The 25,103-nt window shown below is 46.7% G+C and overlaps 1 long non-coding RNA gene across 1 annotated transcript in view; it reads right to left on the reverse strand.

Annotated features, from left to right (window-relative positions):
* Positions 1-24,642, reverse strand: part of LOC142817682 (uncharacterized) — a 35,377-nt gene extending 10,735 nt beyond the window's left edge. Inside the window, exon 1 of the long non-coding RNA XR_012895300.1 lies at positions 24,527-24,642. This is a non-coding gene — a long non-coding RNA (uncharacterized LOC142817682). The remainder of the gene's footprint in view (positions 1-24,526) is intronic.
* Between the last annotated feature and the right edge of the window lie 461 nt (positions 24,643-25,103).

Genomic DNA, 25,103 nt, shown 5'->3' on the forward strand with positions numbered 1-25,103 from the left:
TGCATCTGTATCGTATAATCATTCCGGTTGCTTATTTGGTGATCAAAGCCACGTTCCACGCATTGGGCATCAATTTAAACCGAGCAACCAGCGGATCTTGTCGATTAATCACAAAACCAATGACGAAAAAAAAAAGATTGCAGAAATACTAATCGTGCTCACTAATGAAACTTCACGTTCAGCAGCAATTACTAAAACCGCCGTCTTTGCCGAAGTCCGACATATGATATGACGATGGAAGTTACTGGCTATACTTCATTTATTCCCGATTGTTCACTAGTTCCTCACTAGATTGACGTGGTTGGATTCTATAGTGAAAAAAGAAAAAGACCACAGAAATTATAAGTGGCCAATGGCTCCGCAAGCTTCAGGAAATTTTCGACATCAGTTTCTGTTCGCGAGTCATGCTTGCAGAGAAAGCGAAAAATGCAGGAAATTATTTGAAGGGAGAGTGGTCAATTAGACTGAGAGTCTGTCCATCCATGGAACTTGCTATACACGTGGGGGTGAGAATTAAATAAGAGAGAGAGAAGGCGTGAGCGTACAGCAGCGTGCCTGATTGTACTCGTCGATGCTGCATGGTTGCCATATATGATCTCTATCGCGTGTATGTGCATTTATGCTTTTGTTTCATGGTTTCTACGTAGATACATGTGCCCTGGAAGTTGTAAAGGAATATGTAAATGAAGTTGTAAAGGAACCTTAAGAGACAAGAAGAGGAAAGAGTGGATCAGGGAACAAACCGGGGCTAAAGATATCATAATTGAAATCAAGAAGAATAAATGGACATTGGCCAGGCACGTAGCAGGTAGGCAGGACAACTGCTGGTTCTTAATAATAGATTCCCAGAGAAGGCCAAAGCACAAAGGGGAGACAGAAAGTTAGATGGGCCGATGAGGTTAAACAGTTCGCAGGGATAGCGTGGCAACGGAAAGCACAAGACCGGGTTGATTGGCAGATTATGGGGGAGGCCTTTTCCCTGCAGTGGGCGTAGGCAGGCTGATTATGATGATGAAGAAGAAGATGATGATGATGATCAAATAAACACTGGTTGGTATTTCGGTACCATGCATATGTCCTCTTCTCATCCCGTCTTTCGCACTGTTTCACTCTTCGTCTACCACGAGCGTATAGATCGTTGACAAACGCATCGCACCTAGAATCATTTACTCAAGACGCTCGCAATCGCGAATGCAAAGAGATCGTGTGACTTCCCGATCAAGCTTGTGACTTCCTGAGGTGCCTATCGCTCTTTCTTTATGAATGATAATCGTGAAGTTTACGCACCGCGTACTCTTCTAAAGCTTCAATCGGAACTTCTGTGCCTCCCTTCCATCCTTCTTTTATTTATTTATTTATTTATTTATTTATTTATTTATTTATTTATTTATTTATTTATTTATATGATTGAAAAGCAATTCAGAAAAACATCTCGAACAATGGCAATCGCACCCTTAACGGACACAAAGCAAAAATAACACTCTCTCGTCTGACTTTATTTATTTCGTCGCAGCTACTTGCTACTAATCTCGTGTACTACATGCCAGCGGGGCTGTGTAAAAGGAATAGCATACAAAGAATTCCTATTGACCAGCTTTTTGAATGGCCCAAGCGTTGTACGGCTGTTTCGGATAAGTGTTTACTCGCAGTTATGTACAAAGTAGCGCCTTGAACAGGGGCAACGATATCGTGGAGGTGCCAGTGCAGACAAAACCACTCGGATGTTTAAAAGTCGGCGTCCGTCACACACGGAATTCCACTCGCCACAATGTTGTCGCCATGTCCCTCAGGCTCCCAGAATTCACACTAAAGCCTGACACTGACCGCGCTCACACGGGATTGTCACACGGCACAGTTCCTGCAGTATTACTTTTCGTTCATAGGGAGGCAAGTGATTTCCACACTTACATACTGTGATGCTTGAGGACTTGCGACAAGGCTGGTTATTGACGGTCGTTGTTATCCAGAAGCGCGTGGACCACAGCCCTGCGACTACAATGTGTGTATTTAGGAAAAGATGATAACGATTTCGATTACTAGGTACTCTTTCTATATACTATGGGAGAGCATATAGCCGTTCTATGGTCCTCACGCTTAATGAGGCCCTGCTGACAAAAATTTACCCAGGCATTCGCGGCAAGCACTGCCGATCACAGGATCGAAACCTGCAAGCGAATCGTGTGTTTAGAAAGAGTGTTTATCGAGCGTGGGGAACAGGACAACCGTGAAACTGAAGAACGAAATGGATCAAGACGTCGGACTTTGCTCGGTACGTTTCTGTTACTTGATGCGTACACCACGCATGGTCATTGTCCAAAGGACTACACATCGACATAGCTTGGGCAGGCATCGCTCGCAGTGACTTGTGTTTAGAAAAATGTTTAACCATTTTGAGTACTTGGTACTCAACTATGGGAGAGCAGTAAGCCGTCCCTAAAAAACAACACTCCTAACCATGGTTTCTACATTATCTACGAAGCGATGCAGTTGGACACCACCGACAGCTAGAGGACTCGTATACACAGGAGGTTAATAGTACGCGTACTAGGTTCCCTGTCTAAAACCACGATACACGGCCGGGGTTTTCTCCGCAGAGTTATTGCTTTTAAGGTTATTTCAACCAATCCCGTCTTCTTTCTGAGGAGCGGCAGCTTGGTCTGGTTGGTAGATCATGAAGATTGTTATAGCGTAAGGACGACGACAAGAAGACGAGGCGCTTGTCTTTCACTTTTTTCGTCGTTCTGAGCTCGCGCGCTATAACAATCGTTCTTTCTACTGCCTCGTTTCGTAGTCGAAGCAAGACGCTGAACCACGCACGGTAAGACGAGATCGAGAACGGCTCGAGGCTTTATCAAATAAATGAGCAAGTCTCCTACGTTGCCCGACCAAATAACTCATTACGAAGACTCTTATAATAAACAAACTGTCTCTCGCTCTCTCCATCGTTCATGAAGACAAGATATTGTGCTAACACATCAGTTTCACAAAAAATTGGCAGATACCGTGTACAGTGAGAATCGATGATATGCGAAGCATGACTGACAAATGTTGATATGTCACTTTAAAATCAGCACAACGTTAGGAGTTGGAGGTAAATGATGCCGTAAATGACTTCCGTGTCATAATTATCATGTTTGGATGCGTCGTATACCTTCGTCATCTATTCACGTTACGTGATACCAAACTTAGTCTATGTGGAGCTATCGAAACGGCCGCGAGCACGCTATGAGCGTGGTATATTGTCATGTTCTTACATGACACGCGTGTCTGGATTGTCATATTTGCACCAGTCACATATTCCGTTATCCATTGACGTCACGTAACACCAAATTTAGTATACGAGGAGCTAGCGAAAGGGCCGTGAGCGCACTATGAGTGTAGCATGCAGTCATGTTTTACATGACACTCATGTCATAATTATCATGTTTGGGCGTGCTATTTACTTTCGTAGTCCATTTACGACACGTAATACCAAATTTGGTATATTTGGAGCTAGCGAAACGGCCGCGAGCGCATCATGAAGGGCCCAATATACTCCAATGTAGCGTTGACGCGCGCGCACGCCGGGCACAGCGACGCTACGTTAGCAAAAAGCGAGCACTGTGTAGTCTGACACCAGGTGCGACCAGCATCCGTCGGCGCGTCCTGACGGCAACCGGCGCGAAATGCGACATGCTGCATTTCGCGCCGATACGTTACCCAGACAACAACACTACGTCTGCCCCTTTTGGTGATGGAGGGACGCCAGACACGCTGAAACGCGCATGCATCAAAGCAACGCAGCGCGGCGCGCGCCTGCGAGTGTATGGCAGGACCGGCGCCTGGCGTGGCAACGCCGGCGTGACGCGACGAAATGAACGCCAGCGAGCACACGCACCGCGTCACGTCGCAATGTATTGGCGTCTTACTGTGGCTTGTAGTCATGTTCTCACATCACGCGCATCTCATGATTATCATGTTTGCACCAGTCACATACCTTTGTCATCCATTGGCGTCACGTAATACCTAATTCGGCATATGTGAAGCTAGCTAAACGGCCGCGAGTGCATCGTCAGTGTGGCATGTAGTCATGTGGTTACGCGACACGCATGTCGTGATTATCATGTTTGTACGTGTCATTTACTTATGTCGTCCATTCGCGTTGCATAATAGCGAGTTTGGTACGTGTGAAGCTAGCGAAACGGCCGCGAGCGCATGATGAGCGTAGCTGGTAGTCATGTTGTTACATGACAGGCATCTCAAGTTTATCATGTTTGCAGCAGTATCCTACCTTCGTCATCCATTCAGGTCCCGTAATACCAAATTTGGTATAAATGAAGCTATCGAAACGGCCGCCAGCGCATCATGAGCGTGACGTGTAGTCTTGTTGTTACATGACACGCATCTCATGATAATCATCTTTGCGCCAGTCACATACCTTCTACATCCATTGACGTACTGTAATACCAAATTTGGTATATGGGACGCTAGCGAAACGGCCGCTAGCGCATCATGAGCGCGGCATGTTGTCATGTTGTTGCATGACAGGCATGTCATGATTTTCATGTTAGGGTCTGTCGTTCGTGTTCGCCATGCAATCACGCCATACAATACCAGTTTTGCAACATGCCATGTGAAAGAAACCACAGCAAGAGCAGCAATACCATGAAATGTAAATCATGACAATCATGACATACATGCCATGATTTTAATGTTGCGACTAGTAATTATACTCGTTATACAGTCATGTTATGCCATACCAATTTTGGCATTGACACCATTATCAAAACGGCCACGAGAGGTAAAAGTCGTTGGCGGATAGATAGATAGATAGATAGATAGATAGATAGATAGATAGATAGATAGATAGATAGATAGATAGATAGATAGATAGATAGATAGATAGATAGATAGATAGATAGATAGATAGATAGATAGATAGATAGACAGACAGACAGACAGACAGACAGACAGACAGACAGACAGACAGACAGACAGACAGACAGACAGATAGATAGATAGATAGATAGATAGATAGATAGATAGATAGATAGATAGATAGATAGATAGATAGATAGATAGATAGATAGATAGATAGATAGATAGATAGATAGATAGATAGATACGCTCAAAGTAACCGAAGTTCGCTAAGAAATGCTTCGCATTTAAAACAGCCTCCTTCTGAATTATTACTATTCGCGTACGTTGCCACACTAACGAAGCAGCCTAATGCATGCCCTGCATTCACCTTTCGTGTCCACTGCAGACTGCGCGTCATTCAACGCTTATTGGTAGGCGTCTCGCAGCGTCACCTATTGCGCAGCATCTTGCAGGTCAACTAGGTCGCGACCCGACGGTCTAGGACGCCCTTGCTGGAGCGACGGCCTGCCGGATTGCAGTAGCAGCCCAACGCATTCAGGACGGCGTCACCAGTCGTCCGCCGTCAGTTCCAGCAGCGAAGCAACAATGGTTTACAACCCAGTGCGTTAAAGGGCGCCTTGATATGACCTCTATTACGCACAAGCCGTCGCCGACTGTGATTCCTTTCAGGTATGACGTGGCCGCCGGATTCGTTAAGTTCTTTCATCGGCGCTCAAAAGGTCCCCCTGTCTATGTTCGACGCGTTCGGTATGATCAAAGGAACCTCTATAAACCAGCCGCCAGCAGTCAGCATGCAGTCGCTATGCCATTGTTTATTCAAAGTTAGCACCGTGACAGATAGACGTGTTTGTGCTTGCTCGTCAGTGAGTCGACTAGTTGCCGTAGCTATTAGTTCTTGTTTGTTTGTTTCTATGTTTTTTTTTTCTTTCTTTCGCACCTGCACAGGTGCAGCGAGGAACTACTCTCAATGCTGCAAAATCAAAGGACGTTTTTATCAGCACCACGTCGGACGCTGTTAAGCCTTTGGTATCGTGTTCCGCAAACAACTTTCTTTAGGAGAAGTGCAACAAAATGTTACTTAATGTAGCCATGACAACCAATTCCACGGGAGACATGTCGAAAATGGAATCCTCGGAAAGAGAACGCTATATCGAAGAATTAGTAAACGGCTCCGCGTAGCTATATATGAGTCAAGGCGAAAGCTGAATTGTGTTCGTCTCACCAAAGAAGTCTCGCATGGCGTTGTATACAGCAAAAATTAGTTCTAGTTTCCATCCTCCACAGGTCTCATAACCAGCTTGCACCTTGATTTGTGTAGCGATATTGCACTAACGTAATGATGTTCTCAGCATGTATGTTAGTGTAAAATAAATCGGCACTTGCAATAGCCGTTCAATAAATGAATATATGTGCACTGCTTCGGAACTCAAACACTATAAATGGCGTCGTAAATGTTCGTACAAGTGGCAGCGCCCATTCTTGAGTCATTTGTTTATAACAAGGATGTGATCGATCGAAGACAAATTTCGTCGATTGCATGGATGCATTGTATTTGCAATCATTGCACTGTTGTGTAGCGCTTTCCTATGCACGTGTTTCGTTGTCATGCTTCACAATGTCTAACAGCCTGTCCCCCTATGTCTTTATTGGGAACTTCTTCCAGATTGTTTATCTGCATGCGATGAGATGCTTAGGCTACGGCGGCTGTTGCCATAGTGCCGAAATATACACTGTGGCGACGGTGGGGGTGGGGGGGGGGGGTACAGTGTATTTCATTAGTTTGAAAGCGGAGCTAGGTGACGTACAGACCACCAAACATAGAATGTTTTGTAACTTCATGCATCGAAGAAGACGGAAACTTGGAGAGAAGGGCGATCCTTGAACAAAGGGAATTGCTGAAGCCAATGTAAAGACATGTGGTCCTTCTTCTTCCATGGCCGGGAAAGAGTTCAAGTTAATCGTTCCTGCTGCAGCATCCACACTTTCAATCGTGCATGCATTTTGCAGGAAATGGGGCTGTATTTGGTAGCCTTTTGCATCGGGTGCGTGCCCCTCCCGAAATTTTTCTGCCTTAGACCAAAGAGCGCACAGTGACACTTCACCACACTTTCCCTAGCGGTCCTCACTTTGGATTGATGGGTGGTCCACACCGAAATAATTTTCTGCCTACGCCAGCGCTTTTGAGGCTCTGACGCTCTACAACCACTGACATGTGTGTCACTTCCAATAATGCTGCAGGGGCTACATACATCGCTAGATTTTGTAGATTCAAGACACAGCTTAAGCTTTGAAGTGTGTAAGTTTAGGCTAGTTGGTATGTTTAGAAAAAGTTTTTAACGATTTAGAGTACGACGTACTCTACTATAGGATAGCATAAAGCCGTCCCTAAACATGAGTTCCAAGAAACGTGGAGCGGTAGTTTAACCGAACCTGGAATTTCCCTACGTTTTATGTTATGACATGACGATATAGTAATAACGCGCGAGCAGAACGACGACAAAGTGACACGAAGGAGATCCTCTCGTCTCTTTTGTGTCGCTTTGTCGTCGTTCTACTTCGATAGTTATAGCTTTGAAAACTCAAAGCTATAACTATCGTTAAGCTTTGAGTTGTCAAATTTCGCTGCTAAGAAGTTCATTTACAAGCACACATCCTCTATGAAGTACATATGACGCGTCGGCGAACCTTCCTGCGTAATACTATACGGCTACCGAAAATAATTGCAAGTTAAGACAAGGTATACTGATGACCTTCACCACAATTGAAGACTATCCAGACTGAATGGGCTGGAACAGTTATTATGACTGCTCACGTGGACTGTCTTTTCTTTCCCTCCTGGGTCTAATAGTGTTTATAGCTCTCCTCGGTGTAAGCGTTACTGTGTGACTAAATTTACTTTTTTTTTGTCATTGCTGTATCGAGTTGCTACAAAATAACTATCACCTCCTCCCATTTCGGCACTCTTCTCTGTTTTTTTTTTAATCCCCACTAAAGCTTTTCCCTGTCTCGCTCCACCTGCACTAAACGCACCGAGGCGCGTCGTCCTTGCTCACCGCAAAAGAAGACGGAACGTAAGGAGGCATCCCGGGCTGCGAGTTACGCGATGCGCAAGAACCAAGAGTCGAGATGGCTGCAAATTACAGGCCACGTCCCCCCCCCCCCCCCCCCTCTTTCATCTAGCAACAATTCAACGTCTAATTTGGCGACGGTTCGCCAGCGTAACAATATCCGGGCGCTGCGTGGCGCGAGTGAAAGTATATACGTAAAAGAAGAAGAGGCAGCACCCATATCGAGGTCGCTACGTACTATACATCTGAGTGTATAGGCTAACGCCAGGCCGTTGTTACACGCACATGCACTTGCGCGCACTGCCGGTACGACCGTGTTTCGTGTGTATACGTGCACGAACATGGCGAATAGACCGTGCGCGTCTAGCAACGTGGCGCGCCAGGCCTCGCCAAGCGGAGCACATGATGTCGTGTTGCTGATGACGTGGACGAGTGTTGTCTTGCCTCACTCTCCTCCTGGTCCTCCTTGTGCGTTTCAAATAATACTCGCTTCTGTGTAGCTCGCCGTAGCTGGCTCTGGTCCTTGACGCTCACTTGATTCGGTTGGCTTTCTGTTTTTGTTTTTCTTTCTCGTTATTACTTTTTTTAGGACGCGCATGCATCTCTGTCGTTCAAATAACTTCTCCACTGAAGACGCTTGCGGGCCCGAATGGAACCAGTACTCTGTTTTTCTTTATGTTTATCGCTTCTGTGTTGTGATCGTGACGTACAGCCGCAGCCACGTCTGTGTAGAGGGCGCAAGGAGCCGGTTTTCGCTCCGCGGGGCGAAACCTCGAGGCAGTTTCGGGCTCTGATGTGGTCAGCCTGACAGCTATAAAGGCCACACACGCTTCTGATACAGCACTTCAAAGCCCGAAACTGCCTCGAAATTTCGCTCCGCAGAGCGAAACCCGGCTCCTCGCGTGCTCTACACAGACGTGGCCACGGCTGTACACAGCTACGATGTCTTTGTCGCTGGGGCATCGTTGCGGTGCTGAGTTTTTGGGGCGCACAGTGCACATTCACCTACGCGAAGCCACGCACTTTCGCACAAGCCCGCCCGCCACGTTCAACGCTTTGTCGTTCGTTTCGTCCGCATAATTCATCCGCATGCAGGCTCATGAAAGTGCGTGCAACAAGCGGGGACTTGCATGCAGCTTCCATTATCTCTACGTCGACGACGATTCAGAAATAGTCCGACGTTCTTTCCTGTTGTGGCCGTACACTAGCCATCCTCTATAACGGCAGAATCACTTCTTTCCTTTGCGGCAGACGTAATGGCCGCTGGAACAATGTGACACGCAGACGGCGTTATAGTCAAATAACGTAAGAATAGCCTCGTCCCTTTCCGCATGGAATAAACAATGTTCCTATAGAGCGCTCGTGCCTGTTGTTTTCAGTGATTTCCTCCTTTTGCTATATTACAACAGCAGCCGTTTTATTTTTGGCAGCGTATACAATAGGATAACTTGAAAGCCCGTTAAAAAAGAACAAATACACCTTACAGTGTTCTATGCAAGATGAGCAAACATTTCGAGACTTGCGTATGCCTTATGCACAGCCATTTCATTAGGAAATGCACGCGACAGCTCATTGCCACTATGACGTAACGCCCTTTAACACTGATTCGCGGGACGTCTGCGCATCAAAATCGCCTTTTATTACGCGCCAGGCTACCCTATTTGTTTATCTTACTTTCATTAATTTATTATTACCACTTTCGTAGTGATAATTATCCGCAAGATCTCTTGATAATTTCATGATGTAGTAATTTAGCGCCATGTGCCACAGGCTTTCGGCCCTTTTGGAAGGAGAACATTCATCAGGTATTCTGGCAACGTACTGACTCATTTCCAGCTTTTTTTTTCTTTTTTTCCCCGATAACCACCGTTTAGTCTCGACCCATTGTCGTAGGTACAAACATTGAAGTGTGCATGGAATTCAATAAGCGACACCTTCAGCAGTTTAGCTGATACGCAGTATCTAGCTCAGAGTGACGTACATTCCAGCACCTCATAATTGTTTTGGTCTTTTCAGCGGTATCACTAACAGCCAGTGACGTCACACGCGCGCGCACGATTGACGTCATTACGGTGTAGCTCAGACACCGGCTAAAATGCCGCACGCGTCCCTTATGTTGATTTGAATTATATGGGGGGTTTAACGTCCCAAAACCACCACATGATTATGAGAGACGCCGAAGTGGAGGGCTCAGGAAACTTTCACCAACTTGGGTTCTTTAACGTGCACTCAAATCTGAGCACACGGGCCTACAGCATTTTCGCCTCCATCGAAAATTCAGTCGCCGCAGCCTGGATTCGATCTCCGGTCAGCAGCCAAGTACCTTAGCCACTATAGACCACCGCATCGGGGCGGTGTCCCTTATAATTCCCCTAATTACGAGTCGAAGGCGAATGCCGTCTCCACGTATTGTTTTTTCTTCGCACTGTCAATGGTATGGAATAAAACTCTGGGGAATAAAGCTCTGTTTGTAGACATCAGCCAAAACGAGAAACGGCTTCTGACAAAGCCACTTCGCCAGAATCACCTCTTTCCTTTGAGGACAAACAGAACTACCAAAGTTGACTTAAATCGTTAACGAAGGTAACATATAGAAGTGGCGAAAAATCAATAGTCTTCCACATATTGACTGTAATCCGTCGCAGTTGTCCAGTTATAGGTTATTCTGCTTGACTGCTGGTCTGAATTCCGAGCAATCGAATCCCGGCCACAGCGTCCGTATTTGGATGGAGCAGAAGTGCTAGAGACGGGTTTGCTTAGGTCATGGTGTAAGAATAATCGGTGGCTTAGATTAAAGTGCACGTTAAAGAAATTCAGGAGTTCACCTTTTCCGAGTCTTCCACTATGGTGCATCTCGTAATCTTATCTTTGCTTTGTTTGCATTCGCTGCGCTATTCACGAAATTCGATTTATGAGCTCCGGAAGCATTATCACGAGTGCGACTAACATATGCCTATGTTTATTTTTCTTTCATTTATCGCTTGTGTGTGTGTGTGTGTGTGTGTGTGTGTGTGTGTGTGTGTGTGTGTGTGTGTGTGTGTGTGTGTGTGATTGATGATTGATATGTGGGGTTTAACGTCCCAAAACCACTATATGATTATGAGAGACGCCGTAGTGGAGGGCTCCGGAAATTTTGACCACCTGGGGTTCTTTAACGTGCACCCAAATCTGAGCACACGGGCCTACAAAATTTCCGCCTCCATCGGAAATGCAGCCGCCGCAGCCGGGATTCGAACCCGCGCCCTGCGGGTCAGCAGCCGAGTACCTTAGCCACTAGACCACCGCGGCGGGGCATGTGTGTGTGTGTGTGTGTGTGTGTGTGTGTGTGTGTGTGTGTGTGTGTGTGTGTGTGTGTGTGTGTGTGTGTGTGTGTGTGTGTGTGTGTGTGTGTGTGTGTGTGTGTGTGTGTTAAATTGCACACTATCTGTCTCACCCCTTTCATTTCCTGTGGTCCTCTCCCCTCCTTCGAACCCATCTTTCATCTCCTTTCTTTTAAAAAAAAAACAGACTTTCAGTACCAGCGTTGGAAGTTGCGAAGAGCCTGCCCGCTGTCGAGCCACTGCCCCTTGTTGGGACTCCGGGTCCTGCCGGTCTCGTTTTCGGTAGCTGGCCCCGTCGCAGGATCCATCGTCCAACAATTCAACGAGAAGAAGCGCCCGAACGAGCAACAGAGATTTATTTACATGTGGAGAAGTGGTCAACTGACCCAAAGAGAGAAGAGTGCGTGTGATACAAAACGTCTTCGGCATTTTATAGCGCCACGTTGTTGACACTGGGCGCCTTGTCCGCATCGTCAGCCAATACGGTGTCGCCGGCACCTCGGCCACGAGGGAGGGGAAAACACCTCTCACAACACAAGGAGTGGCACAACCCAACACGAGGTCCATATATGGTCCCGGCGCCCCAAAATGTTACCAAATATGGTCACGAACGCACAGCAGACCCCGTAGCTCTCCCGGCGAGGAGGAACCCGAATGGGGAGGTGGGGGTGGACGACACCGTCAGGTCAAGAACCGGTTCTCCCCCAAACTCTCCCTGCTTGGCTCCCCAGGGCCGGTCGTAACAGTCTCTCGCGCGGGGGGGTGAAGATCTCGATGGGCTGAGGTTTGCAGCCACTGTCCGGAGAGATCAGCGCCGGCAGTCGGTTTGGTGACGACCGTCTTTGATGAAGTAGAGGGCAACACCTGCTTCATTGAGGGCTCAACAGACGTCACATACGCACATGAAAACACAACTACTCAGCCGGTGAGCGCCGGACAATTCCGCCAAACTCCACCAGGCAATTTTCCCCTTTAACTGATATTAAAGGAAATACACAACTTATTCAAAATGTTACTCACACTTTAAGGTGACACAAAACAACAACACTGGAAGCACACCGAACCCGAAACCCTGGATAGCCGTGTCTTCAACGTTTTCAAACAAGTACACCTAAAAGAATAAAAAAACCAATCACTAGCTCTTGTCTAGGTCAGGAAAAAAAATGCCAGAGTTCTCGAGACATCCTCTCGCGTCAGGGGCATCGACTTAAGCCATCAGCGTTGCCATGGAGTACACCCTTTTTGTAGCGTATTTCAAACGTATATTGTTGCAAAACGAGGCTCCAACGCAGCAGGCGGCCGTTCTTAGAGGACATGGTCTGTAGCCAGGTGAGAGGACAGTGGTCCACTTCCACAATGAACTTGCTTCCGGCAATATAACCAGCCAGTTTCTGGACTGCCCAAACCAAGCACGCACATTCCTTTTCGCTAGCGCTGTAAACCTGCTCGCGAAGGGTGAGTTTCCGGCCAACATAGAGGACGGGATGCTCTTGATCCCCCTCATCCCTTTGACTAAGAACTGTCCCCATGCCTCTATCACTAGCGTCGCATTGGACTATGAAAGGCCTCGAGTAGTCCGGTGAACTAAGCACAGGTTGGCTCTTAACACTCGCTCCATCACGGAGTGAAGCTTTTCTATCGAGTTAGACTGCGGATGGTAGACGGAACTATGCAATAATTTCACGCCACACCGCTCTAGAAAGGTTGTCGTTAAGGCACTCGTGAAAATGGTGCCCCGGTCTGATTGTATCTCGGCAGGAAAGCCTACCCGGGCAAACACGGACAGAAGTGCGTTCACTACTTCCACGGAACTTAGCTCTTTTAGCGGGACCGCCTCTGGAATTTAGTAGCTGGGCAGATTAAGGTGAGGATGTGACGGTAGCCTGAAGTTGTCTTGGGCAAAGGACCTACTGTGTCAATTACCAACCGACGAAAGGGCTCAGTGATTACGGGTACCAGCTTCATTGGAAATTTCGCCTTATCTCCCGGCTTACCCACTCGCTGACACACATCGCAAGATTTTACAAACCTCTCTACATCTTTAAAGCATCCAGGCCAGTAGTATTCCTGTAAAAGACGATTTTTCGTCTTCTTTACGCCTAAGTGGCCTGACCATGATTCTCCATGCACCAAACTAAGCAAATCCTGACGATACGCCTGAGGTACGACTACCTGGTCAAACTCTACTCCTCGCCTATCTAGATATTTTCGATAGAGTATGCCGCTCCTCTCTTGGAATCTCACATTTTGTTTGGCGATTCCCTCTTTCGAGCTGTCCTGGAATTGCTTAAGCGTCGGGTCCCCCTTTTGTTCGGTTATTAATGAAGCGGGACTCACCTGCAGCAGCCGACTGAAATTATCCGAAGTTGTCACGACACACAACTCTTTTGTATATCCTAGTACCTGGAATGTGTCACCCTCTGTGCTATCCTCTGTACTACCAGGAATCGGCTTGGGAGCAATGGCATTCTCTATTTGCTCGGTCAACGAGGCGTAATTGACCCCTTCCAATTCGGGAGGAGGTTCAACGTCGCCTTTAGGAATGGTTGCCTCCGCGACTACGGCTTCTGCAGCCTGTTCTCGCACAAGTCGATTTGTTTCCGTGGTGTCCAACTCGCAACCAGGCCCGTTGTCGATTTGAGGCTTGTTTGCCTCAGTGAATGTTGCTCTCGCAGCCAGCGCACGTGCCTTTGATCTAGTCAGTGCCTGCACTATGCCTTCTCCCAACGTTAGACCTTTCTCCTTCAGCATTTGATCTGACTTATTTGAAAATAAGTAAGGATACTGAGGGGGTAGATATGGCGATACCGCGGCTTCCGTTTCCAACGTACCAAATGCGCCTTTAAGGACAACTTTAGCTACGGGGAGGCACTGACTGTTTGCTTCTACGGCTTGTCTAATCCAGGCACAGTCTCCTGAATACTGTCCGGACTGAACAAAAGATGGATGAACTACGTCCATAGTGGCTGCGGAGTCTCTAAGAACCAGACACTGCTTGCCGTTCACGGTAAGGTTGTACATATAGGGCTCTAACAACTTCATGTTCTCGTCGGCTTCATTTATAGATAAAAAGGCCACCTTTTCTTTCGGGCAGTGTTTCGCGAAGTGCCCTGTTTCGTGACAATTGAAACAAGCAGCCGGTTTTCTCGCCTCAAATTTCCTTTTGCTTGCCTCTGCCGACGCCCCAGGGTTAGATGAATTGTTTTCCTCACCCTTTTGTGCGAGACTTGTTGGTTGTTTTCTAAACGGCGCCTTATTCGGTAGTAGGAATTTTTCCCTTTTAGGCTCGCTGTTTGCCCCGAGGGCGCGGCGCGTAACGAATTCTTCAGCGAGCTCTGCGGCTTTTGTTACGGTGTTCACGTCTGGTCTATCCTGAACCCAGAACCTCACCTTTTCTGGTAACCTTTGATAGAATTGTTCCAGACCGATACACTCGAGCACCTTGTCATGATTCCCATACGCCTTTGCCTCTTTCAGCCACTCCCCCATGTTGGCCATTAACTTGTAAGCAAACTCCGGGTATGAATCATTGTTCTCTTTTACGGCGTTGCGAAATTTTTGTCTGAAACCTTCCGCTGACAACCTGTATTTCTCGAGAAGGCTCGACTTTACCTCACTGTAGTCGTCAGCCTCCTCTTTCGTGAGGCGCGCGATTACTTCTGAGGCCTCCCCCGGAAGTAGGGACAACAAGCGTTGAGGCCACGTATCCTGGCTGAAACCTTGCCTTTCACAAGTTCTCTCAAAGTTGACGAGAAACAGCCCAATGTCCTCCCCTAGCCTGTACGATCTCATTAGGTCCGTCATTTTGAACCTGACCCGCTCTGCGGTACCGGATGCCTCGCTGCCTCCTGTTCTAATATTATGGCTAATCTCTAGCTCGAGGCGCTTCATTTCAAGCTCGTGCTTTCGCATCTTATCTGCCTCGACTTCTGCCGCTTTCCTTTCGGCCTCGGCCGCGGCCGCCTTTCTTTCGGCCTCTGCCGCTTGCCTCTCCTGAATCTCCTCGACACATTCTGACAGCTCGTCATCCTCCGCCCCCAATGCGAGAATCGCCTCTATCAGCTCTGGCTTTCTTTGAGAGTCCGACACCTCCAGATTCAACTCCCTTGCAAGAAGCAACAACATGGACTTTCGCAGGGATTTCAGATTCATGGCTGCCTCCAGTACCGCTGTCTCTATTCCACAAAGATTCCTGTCCTGCAACTAATTAACCTTGACGGCAACGACAGCTCTAGATACCTGCCTTGCCTCAAGTTTTCCGTTAACTTAGTCTACAAATAAAGCTTCAAAAGCTCTTACACGGAATCCTGCCCTGTCACTGTTAACCTTGACGCCACTGACAGAAAGAGCTTAACCAAGCTATCACACAATTTCTGCCTGACGCAAGTTACCTGTTAACCCAATGACCAAGACAGCCCCTCTCTACCAGCTTTTACTTAACACCTAGAGTAAATGCCTGGTAAAATTTAACAGAGAAAGCCGGCACTCACCCAGTTCGCAGTCATGTCTCCGGCGTCGTGCCTCTCAGAAGTGCCGTTCGATTCCCTCTGGAAGTCGATGAGCTCGTGTCCTCCTTCTCCTGTCGTCCCGTTGTTGAACTTCGGGCTCCCTCCGTCCAGTGGTCGCTTTCGGGGTTATCGGCATCCCGCCGCTGCCATCCAGTTGTTGGGACTCCGGGTCCTGCCGGTCTCGTTTTCGGTAGCTGGCCCCGTCGCAGGATCCATCGTCCAACAATTCAACGAGAAGAAGCGCCCGAACGAACAACAGAGATTTATTTACATGTGGAGAAGTGGTCAACTGACCCAAAGAGAGAAGAGTGCGTGTGATACAAAACGTCTTCGGCATTTTATAGCGCCACGTTGTTGACACTGGGCGCCTTGTCCGCATCGTCAGCCAATACGGTGTCGCCGGCACCTCGGCCACGAGGGAGGGGAAAACACCTCTCACAACACAAGGAGTGGCACAACCCAACACGAGGTCCATATATGGTCCCGGCGCCCCAAAATGTTACCAAATATGGTCACGAACGCACAGCAGACCCCGTAGCTCTCCCGGCGAGGAGGAACCCGAATGGGGAGGTGGGGGTGGACGACACCGTCAGGTCAAGAACCGGTTCTCCCCCAAACTCTCCCTGCTTGGCTCCCCAGGGCCGGTCGTAACACCCTCCATACCACTCTAGGAAACCCGGATGGATCTTATGGACAATAAGGAAAGTAAAGAACAAACACCCAGTAATACAAAACACGGCGCGTCCACTGAAAAAAAGAGGGGGGGGGAACGTTGTATCTGCTCTTATCTGACTAAGACACACGCTCTTTCGCACATTTATGAGGGACGTGTCTCGACAAAGCCTGCGAGTGCAACGTTTTGCCGCTCGGTTTTATCCATCCCAGACACAAGATAAGAAAGGAACACGATTCTATGGAGCATAAAGCGTCACTACAGAGGGCGAACTTTATTGCTCGGTTTTGCGAACGGCAAGTGAGAGAGCACGACAAAACAGATGATGATGATGATGATGATGATGATGATGATGATGATGATGATGATGATGATGATGATGATGATGATATGAGGGGTTTGATGTCCCAAAACCACCATATGATTATGAGAGGCGCCGTTATTTTATCGTGGTATCACGACAACACAAGGTCGACAAAGCTTGTGACGCTATCATGACGAGGCAAGTCACCTTGGGGCTTGTCGGCGTCTACTGTCAATTAAGTAAACCGTATACAATTCGCTGCCTGTCCCCTACAAATGAACACGGCAACAGTTCACCCAGCAAATAACCGACGACGTTAGCGGACATGAAAGACTCTTCCCGACTTGCAGCAAAGAACTAAAACCAAGGCATGTAGGCAAGAAGAAGAACCCTGCCTTCTTCGCTCCTCTCCAGTCTTTTGTTTTTAGGGGCGAAGCTCCTAAATCCGTGGATTTGTCCATGCATGTCTGTGACCAGTTTTCAACCACCTAGTTGTATCACTCACTCAGCAAGTGGCGCTAGTGTGAGTGACAGACAGACAGGCATACGAATGGACGGACAGGCGGATGGATGGACTGACAGACGGACGGACGGGCGCTTCGCCTCACTCATCATCATTCACTCCTTGGATATGCTGCGGTGTTTTTCTTTAATTTTCTTACGCAGTCACGTATAAGTAGGGTGCTTTACGATTCGAAACCTCGATACGATCAGGACACGGCGTAGAGGTGTGCTCTGAACTATATTTCGACTACCATGGTTCTTTAACGTTCACCTAAATATTAAGTACATAGGTGTTCTTGCATTTCGTCCACCAAAGAAGTGAGAAATAGAAGTGACCCAGAATCTACACCGATGTGTGGTTGGTTAGTTGTTAGTTCGAAGATGTGGTTGGTAAGTTCTTACACGTGTAAGAACTAACCAACCACGTATTCTGAGAGGTTTGGGGTTTAATTTTCATCTAGCAACTTTTGAGACCTCTCTCGAAGACTCAGAGCTGTTCTTCCAGAGAGTAAAACAAAGAAAAAATGGTTTGACGTAGTGGTAGTGTCTAATGTCTTCTCTCTTATTTTACAGGAGACTCCACGTTGTGTTCTAGCTGTTATACAGTGCTCTAAAGCTGACTCAAAGGTCCCGGGAACAAATGCCGCGACCATCAGAGAGCCGGCTGCAGCGGCCGCCTCCCCACGGAGGCGAAAATTCTGGAGGTCCGTGTGGTAACCTTTTAGGGACACGTCGAACAAACACAGGTTGCGATATTTCTGGAGCCCTCCCCTACGGCGTCCCTCATAATCATAATCATGTGGTGGTTTTGGGACAGTAAATCCAAATATTTATTACTTTTGCAGGAGAATTCACTGACCATGGTTTGTCGACATAGTGACAAAAAAACTATAAAAAAAACAAGCTGGTTGCGAAGAAAACGACAAATCAAATATTTGTCACGACAAGAAGTCAGTCAGTTCTTTCTTTCTTTCTGTCCCGCCGCGGTGGTCTAGTGGCTAAGGTGCTCGGCTGCTGACCCGTAGGTCGCGGGTTTGAATCCCGGCTGCGGCGGCTGCATTTCCGATGGAGGTGGAAATCTTGTAGGCCCGTGTGCTCAGATTTGGGTGCACGTTAAAGAACCCCAGGTGGTTGAAATTTTCGGAACCCTCCACTACGGCGTCTCTCATAATCATGTGGTGGCTTTGGGACGTTAAACCCACATGTCAATCTTTCTTTGTTTCTTTTTTCCTTCTTTCAAATCGACTTTGGCGTTGCCGCAAACGGCTACGTGAGAGTGTCCCATCCACAATATCTCAAGCAAGGCACCGCCAAAGCGGCGGCTCTGTAAATACCAAAGAAAGACGAAACCCGATGTAGCAACGTCAAGAGCGCGTGCTGTGATACTCGGTAAGGCGAGACTATGATAGAACGTTTTTTTTTAAGTTTTTTTTTCTTCCGAGTTTGTTATATGATAAGGCGAGAGTCCAACGATGCCAACACTCCATGTTTGACAGGCGAGGCACTGGGTCCCCTCGAGTACATTGAGTAAGATAAAAGGCGCGCGCTCATGTAAGGGCAGCGAAAGAAGACCAAATTGAAGAAACAAACGCACGGCCTGAAAAACAAAAACAAAAAAGAAACATCTGGCTGGTCCGAAAACTCCAGCTCTCTCCGGTGCTTCACAACACATGCCGCTTGACGAGCGCTGTCTTGCCTAATTCTATTATATTTCTTTCCAAAGAACGCAGCCGCACTGCTTAAACAAATGCCACTTAAAGTGTCGAATTTGTTGCATCGTTCATTTCACGCAACCTTGTTTTCCTCCTATAGGCGCATCTGGTGCACTGCGTGCTAAGTGATCGGAGTCGTGTATTCCTCTCGGACGTGCTGTAGTCGCTCCTAACAATAATTTGAGGGAAATTGTGTGCCAAAACAGTGATATGATTATGAGAGACGGCATAGCAGAGGATTCCGGTAATTTGGACAACGCGGGGCTCTTTAACGTGCGCCATAATCTAAATGCGCGGACCCAGCAGTTCGGCTCTTTCGAAATGCGGCCACCTTGCCAGATAGAGCCCGAGACCTTAGTTAGGTTGAGTATCCGAGACCTGTAAACACTGCTTTCCTACGAGGTGGAGTGCAGTCACTCCTGCCCGAATGCCGAGGTTTTCACGGCACCGCAACCACCCACAGACCAAAGAATTAACGGAACGCTCTAACAGAACACTTGGTGACATGTCGATTCACATTGCGTCAGACGTCTCCAAACGGGATCATTCACTTCCGTTTATCCAGCATACAATATTGCCTATCAAGCTACCAGCAGATTTTTCAGGCGATCTAGCTCAATCAGCAACATTGAATTAAAAACTTGAAATGAGAAAACATGCCGTGCAGGTCAAAAAGAAGAACATTTGGAGAAAAAAAAGTTTTAACAAAGTCAAGTTCCAGCGTGTTCGATACGATGCGATGACGTTAGCCTTACACTTATGCGTTTATTTAATGAATACCTTTACCGTATAAAATTATTAGGCTGCGTTCTAACGAAACATTTTCGGGGTCATAGATACAAATCAGAAGTGGTCTTAGAGGTTTTAATTGGGTGGTATTTACTTAATGCAAGCTTTTTACCACGCCCCCTATTTTCATCGTAGATGTTCTTGATCTTGGTGTATATTGAGTTATTTGATTGAATGGTTGATTGATTGATTGATTGATTGATTGATAGTTTAATGTAAGCTTTAAGTTCCGATTCAGTCGAGTGTTATTTATTGCTTTTTTTCGCGAAATCTGTTGTGATATCACAAGAAGGGTCGCCGTGCGGCACCATAGTTGTCCCCCGCCACCGATGTCCATAACCGCTATCGCACGAAATAAGAAAAAAAGAGAGCTTAATAAATAAAAATACCAAGGAAACAGCGGGATTTGAACTCGGGTCCCCTGCATGCCAGCCCGCCTACCACAGAGCAACGCCGGTGCTTGAAGCTCTCTTGAAAACTTGCCTCGGGCAGGCTTGATGTCGGCAAAAGAATCGCGTTGGTATATTAGTAATAAAGCGTTTTAGAACACCAAAGAAACAACCAGGCACCACACAATGCGAATTGTGTAAGGAGTTGGTTATTCAATGCTCCGACCCAGTGCAAAAGCTCGTACTTGATCACCTATTGAATGTGGTGCATACCTAATTCAGGCATGATTCTTGATCATAGTCAGCCACTGCATAAAAATTTGCACAAAATTCCTTGCAAGTGTGTAGTGAATACCACGCTCGAAGAAAGACAAAGGATAGCATAGTCAGTGCTTATACAACACTAAATTATGATTATTTTTGGCGTAGTGGGTACCCAGAAAAAGGGTCTGTAGCACTTCTCCAAACAGTGTTTTGAAGAAGGCTCTGAAAGGCAGCTCTTCCAGCTTTTGCTGTGACTGTGCTGCACGTTCCGCGCAGGCCTGGCGGTTTTTCATCAGCGCATCTACGACTGCCGACCCCTGCACGGTTCACACCTGCCACGAGTCCGCGTGACGCCTCGCTCGCAGGAAAGTTCAACGAACAACCGTATTCAAGCTGAGCAGCCAGCGCAGAGAATAAACGTTATCGATGCTTCGTGCCAGCCGAATCGATATCGCCTGTCTTTCGCAGAACCCAAGAGAAATAGACAATGTACCGCGCAGTGCTCTTTTCATCAAGCTTATGATTGAGTGACTTATCGATTACTGAACGCTCCGAACGTCATTGCTTGTTGACGTTCAAATAAAACTAACTTTGAAGAAGAGGCCAATACACGGTGATATTCCGTTAGCCCGAAGCTTCAGAGGAAACATCTTTCAAAGTTTCAAACGCTAAAAGAACACAAGGGAAAAAAAAACATGAATAATTGCGTAGTGCACTCGCGGTGTCACAGTGAATCACGTGCCGTGTATAGTTCATGATCGCTTAATTATCATCGCGCCTGTGTACTCATACTTGGGTGCGCGTTAAAGAATCACAGGTGGTCGAGATTTCAAGAGATTCCACTACGGCGTCTCTCACAATCGCATAGTGGTTTTGGGACGTTAAACCTCACATATCCTATCATCATTAACTACCATTGCCTACACAGCACCGGAAGCCGCTACTCGTAGTAGTGCAAGCTAGTTATCTTCAATGGCAATCACTTCGCTGCCCGTGGCTATACCGTTCGCATATGCATATCGCTTAAGATCAAGATATACGACGCTGCACACTTCACGACAGCTCATTTGTCCGTTTTAGCGATAACTCCAACCATTCGCTTCGTATCCGTGCTGTTTGATGCGTGACATACGCAGGCTTGACGTGCGCATGCGCAAACACACATAAATGGCAGGCAACTGACATATATCGCGGCTAAAGGTATATGATGATGCAGTGATGCCAACAAGCTCAACAATGAGCGCAGCTCCAAGCGCTCTGCCTACGCAATCTATAGCTAAACTATAATACATCTCTGTTCTAGGCTTACATCTTTCTTCTTGCCATTGAGTACGACATTTTTCTTTCCGGCCCCATCTGATTTGCTGAAGCGATTGGTTTAGGGCCTTTTTTCTTTAGTAAATGTATATGCGTGGCGCCAATGCGTGGCGCCGGCTGCTCCTCTTCTCTCGCACAAAAAGTCGCCATCGCTTATTTGGTAGCAAACACAAGGCTATAAATAGATAGATAGCACAACACTTACGCAATGAGTCCAGATTTTTTCAATACAGAAATGTGTCCACACCACACAGAGTTTGTAAAAATACAAGTAATCACGCCAATTTAAGTGTCCACAGACGCTGGCTTCCAAAACGGCTCACAAATTGTACAAGGTGAAGGCTTATTCAACCACACCGCGTGCACAGATCAGAACCTTGACATTGCGTGACATCCCGCTAGTACGTCTATGATGATGATGATGATGATGATGATCACGACAGTGACGAGAACGTTTACAAAAAGGACACCTTTGGTGAGACCAGAACGATGGTAATCGCTGGTGTAATAAAATGAATCTGTCATAACCAAACGACTTCACACTTTACAGTGCCACTTACAAACACACAGGCTTCGTCAAACCATTCTGTGCATCCTTTTTCTTTTTGTTGAAGCCTGTGAAAACAAAATAGGCCGTTCACCCACAAATCACCGGAGGGCACCACTAACACAGTTTTCAAAACGCCTGCCGCCTCAGAACTTGACCATGAAAACGAAGCGGGGCAATTGACCAATTGGCGACCCACGCTGCCAACTGCACACAAAAGACAGGTCCGGCCAACAAAGCGACTGCAATAGAGATGGACCGCATTGAGCGGCGTGCAGCATTTCGACGCGGGTCACAGGAATAGCAGCGTGCATTGTTGCGTCCCGTTGCAAAGGTGATTCCCCCCTCCCTTCCCCCTCGAACGCCGCATACACAAGAAAACGTGATTGAACACAATTGCACGGGTAGGAGAAAGCAGGCGCACACCGACGAAAAAGGGCCCCTCGACGTACGTGACCTGCCCAGTGTTGTGCGGCAAATGACGCGGCCGCATTGGGTAACTAGTGTCGTGCCTGCTGCCGCCCCCTAAATATGGCCTGATACGGCTGCAGCTGCGTCGAATGGTTTCCTACCGAAGGGGCCTGCAGCCGGTCCATTGAATCGCCTACGCCTATATCGCATCGACCTTGCCGTGTTTTAGGTCGCACGTGTACCACCTCTTTTATGCTTTACGGTGAAGCTTAATCTATTTTGTGCCGCCACCGGAGGAGTAGCAACAATAATAGTAGTATTAGTAGTAAATAGTAATGCTAGTAGTAGTAATCTTAGCAATAATAATAATAATAATAATAATAATAATAATAATAATAATAATAATAATAATAATAATAATAATAATAATAATAATAATAGACGCAGTAGCTGTAGTCGCAGCATCAATAGTAGTAGTAGCAACAGTAGTAATAGTAAGCAGTAGTAAGACGTAGTAGTAGTAGGAGGAGGAGCAGTAGCAATGACATTTATAACAATAATATCTGCGGTTGAACGTCCAAAAACAACTTATGATTATAAGAGACGCTGTAGTGGAGAGCTTCCGGAAATTTCGACCACCTGGGGTGCTTTAACATGCACCTAAATCCAAGCACATGGGCCTCAAACATTTTCGCCTGCATCGAAAATGCGGCCGCCGCGGCCCACATCCTGCCGGTCGCGGGTGATCTATAACAGTAGTATTGGTGGTTGTAGCAGTAGTATAGTCGAAGTTCTAATAGCAGTAGTAGCAGCATCTGCTAAAGTACTAGTAGTTGTAGAGCAGTAGTAGCAGCGGCTACAAGCAGGCTAGTCATGAATAGACCATATCCATACTATCAATCGGGCAATACAGAAATGCGCTGAATGCAGCTAACCTCTATACATAAACCTAATAGATTAAGAGAAGGCGTTTGGCTCGGCCGAGATGAGTAGCTCAGGGGACGAACTGCAGCCCATGCTAGTGCTAGTAGTAGTAGTAGCAGCAGCAGCAGCAGCAATAGCTCCCGCGTTAGTATCCGTACCACGCAAGTCACCTATCAAGGGAAGTGTGGATGAAGAAATAAAAAAAAATGAGATGATGATAGTGATCATGACTGCCGTACGGAAAGAGATAATCATCATCATTGTAGATTCACTGTTCGACAGTTTTAACTGCCGGTAACTTCTTTTTTTTCTAGTTTTTCTCTTGTGCCGAGGATATATTTCGCGCCTTTTAGGATACTGTTACCATGATGGACGCGTGGTACAAGTCATTGCTGAAGGGATATCATCATTATCATCCATCATCGCATTCGTCATGATTCCTCTCAACATACCAAATGCGCCTAGCTACTATATGGCGACTGGAAGATGATAATTGTTGATGGTTCACATTCCGAAACCATGATATAATTATGAGGAACGCCATTGTTGAGAATTCAGGAAATTTCGACATCCTTAGGTCTTTTAACGTGTGCCTAAATATATGCACAAGGGCATCTATAGTATTCTCGCCTCCACCAAGAAATGCGGCAGCAAGAAAATACTACAGTGCAGAGTTGCATGTGCATGTGTTTGTAAACATTACCTTGCTGTTGCCGAGTTCCTCCCAATAAAGAATTAAAAGGAACAAAACAAAGGTTGGAGAATTAGGTCATGTGGCCTGAAGTGAACGCAAAATAAGTTGATCGTATATATAACATTGCATATCGAACATTAAGCTGCACTATCCGCCCATTCTTCAACTCAACATTTTGCTGACATTAGCCAACGCTAGTAGCGCGCCCGTGAATTGGGAATATAACTTCAGTCAGAACTCACCATCATCCCTATCAATCGCCATACACCGCCACTCCTCATAACATCATCATGATATCATAACATCCTCACACCCCGTAACTGGAAGTTGGTGGCAGAGAACCAGAAAGACATCGTCCGAAAATTTATATATATATAGATAGATAGATAGATAGATAGATAGATAGATAGATAGATAGATAGATAGATAGATAGATAGATAGATAGATAGATAGATAGATAGATAGATAGATAGATAGATAGATAGATAGATAGATAAAAGTATGCGTGATTCATAGAGAGAGAGAGAAACGAGAAATAAGGAAGGCAGGGAGGTTAACCAGATGCTAGTATCCGGTATGCTACCCTACACTGGGGTTGGGGAATAGGGGGTTGAAAGAGAAAGGGAGAGTTAAAAAATAAATAAGAGAAAAACACCGACACACACGCACACACAAAATAAGTCGACTCAGAGGCGTTCCGACAGGCCAGTAGTTCGTAAGAAGCCCAGTAGCGCTTGCACGGCTTTCTTCTGTGACGATGAGTCATGACGATGGCGCAGTATACTTTCTTCTGACAGTGGCTGGTCATCTAACCTGTT

The sequence above is a fragment of the Rhipicephalus microplus genome, chromosome 5 (assembly GCF_043290135.1).
Source record: "Rhipicephalus microplus isolate Deutch F79 chromosome 5, USDA_Rmic, whole genome shotgun sequence".
NCBI lineage: Eukaryota > Metazoa > Arthropoda > Arachnida > Ixodida > Ixodidae > Rhipicephalus > Rhipicephalus microplus.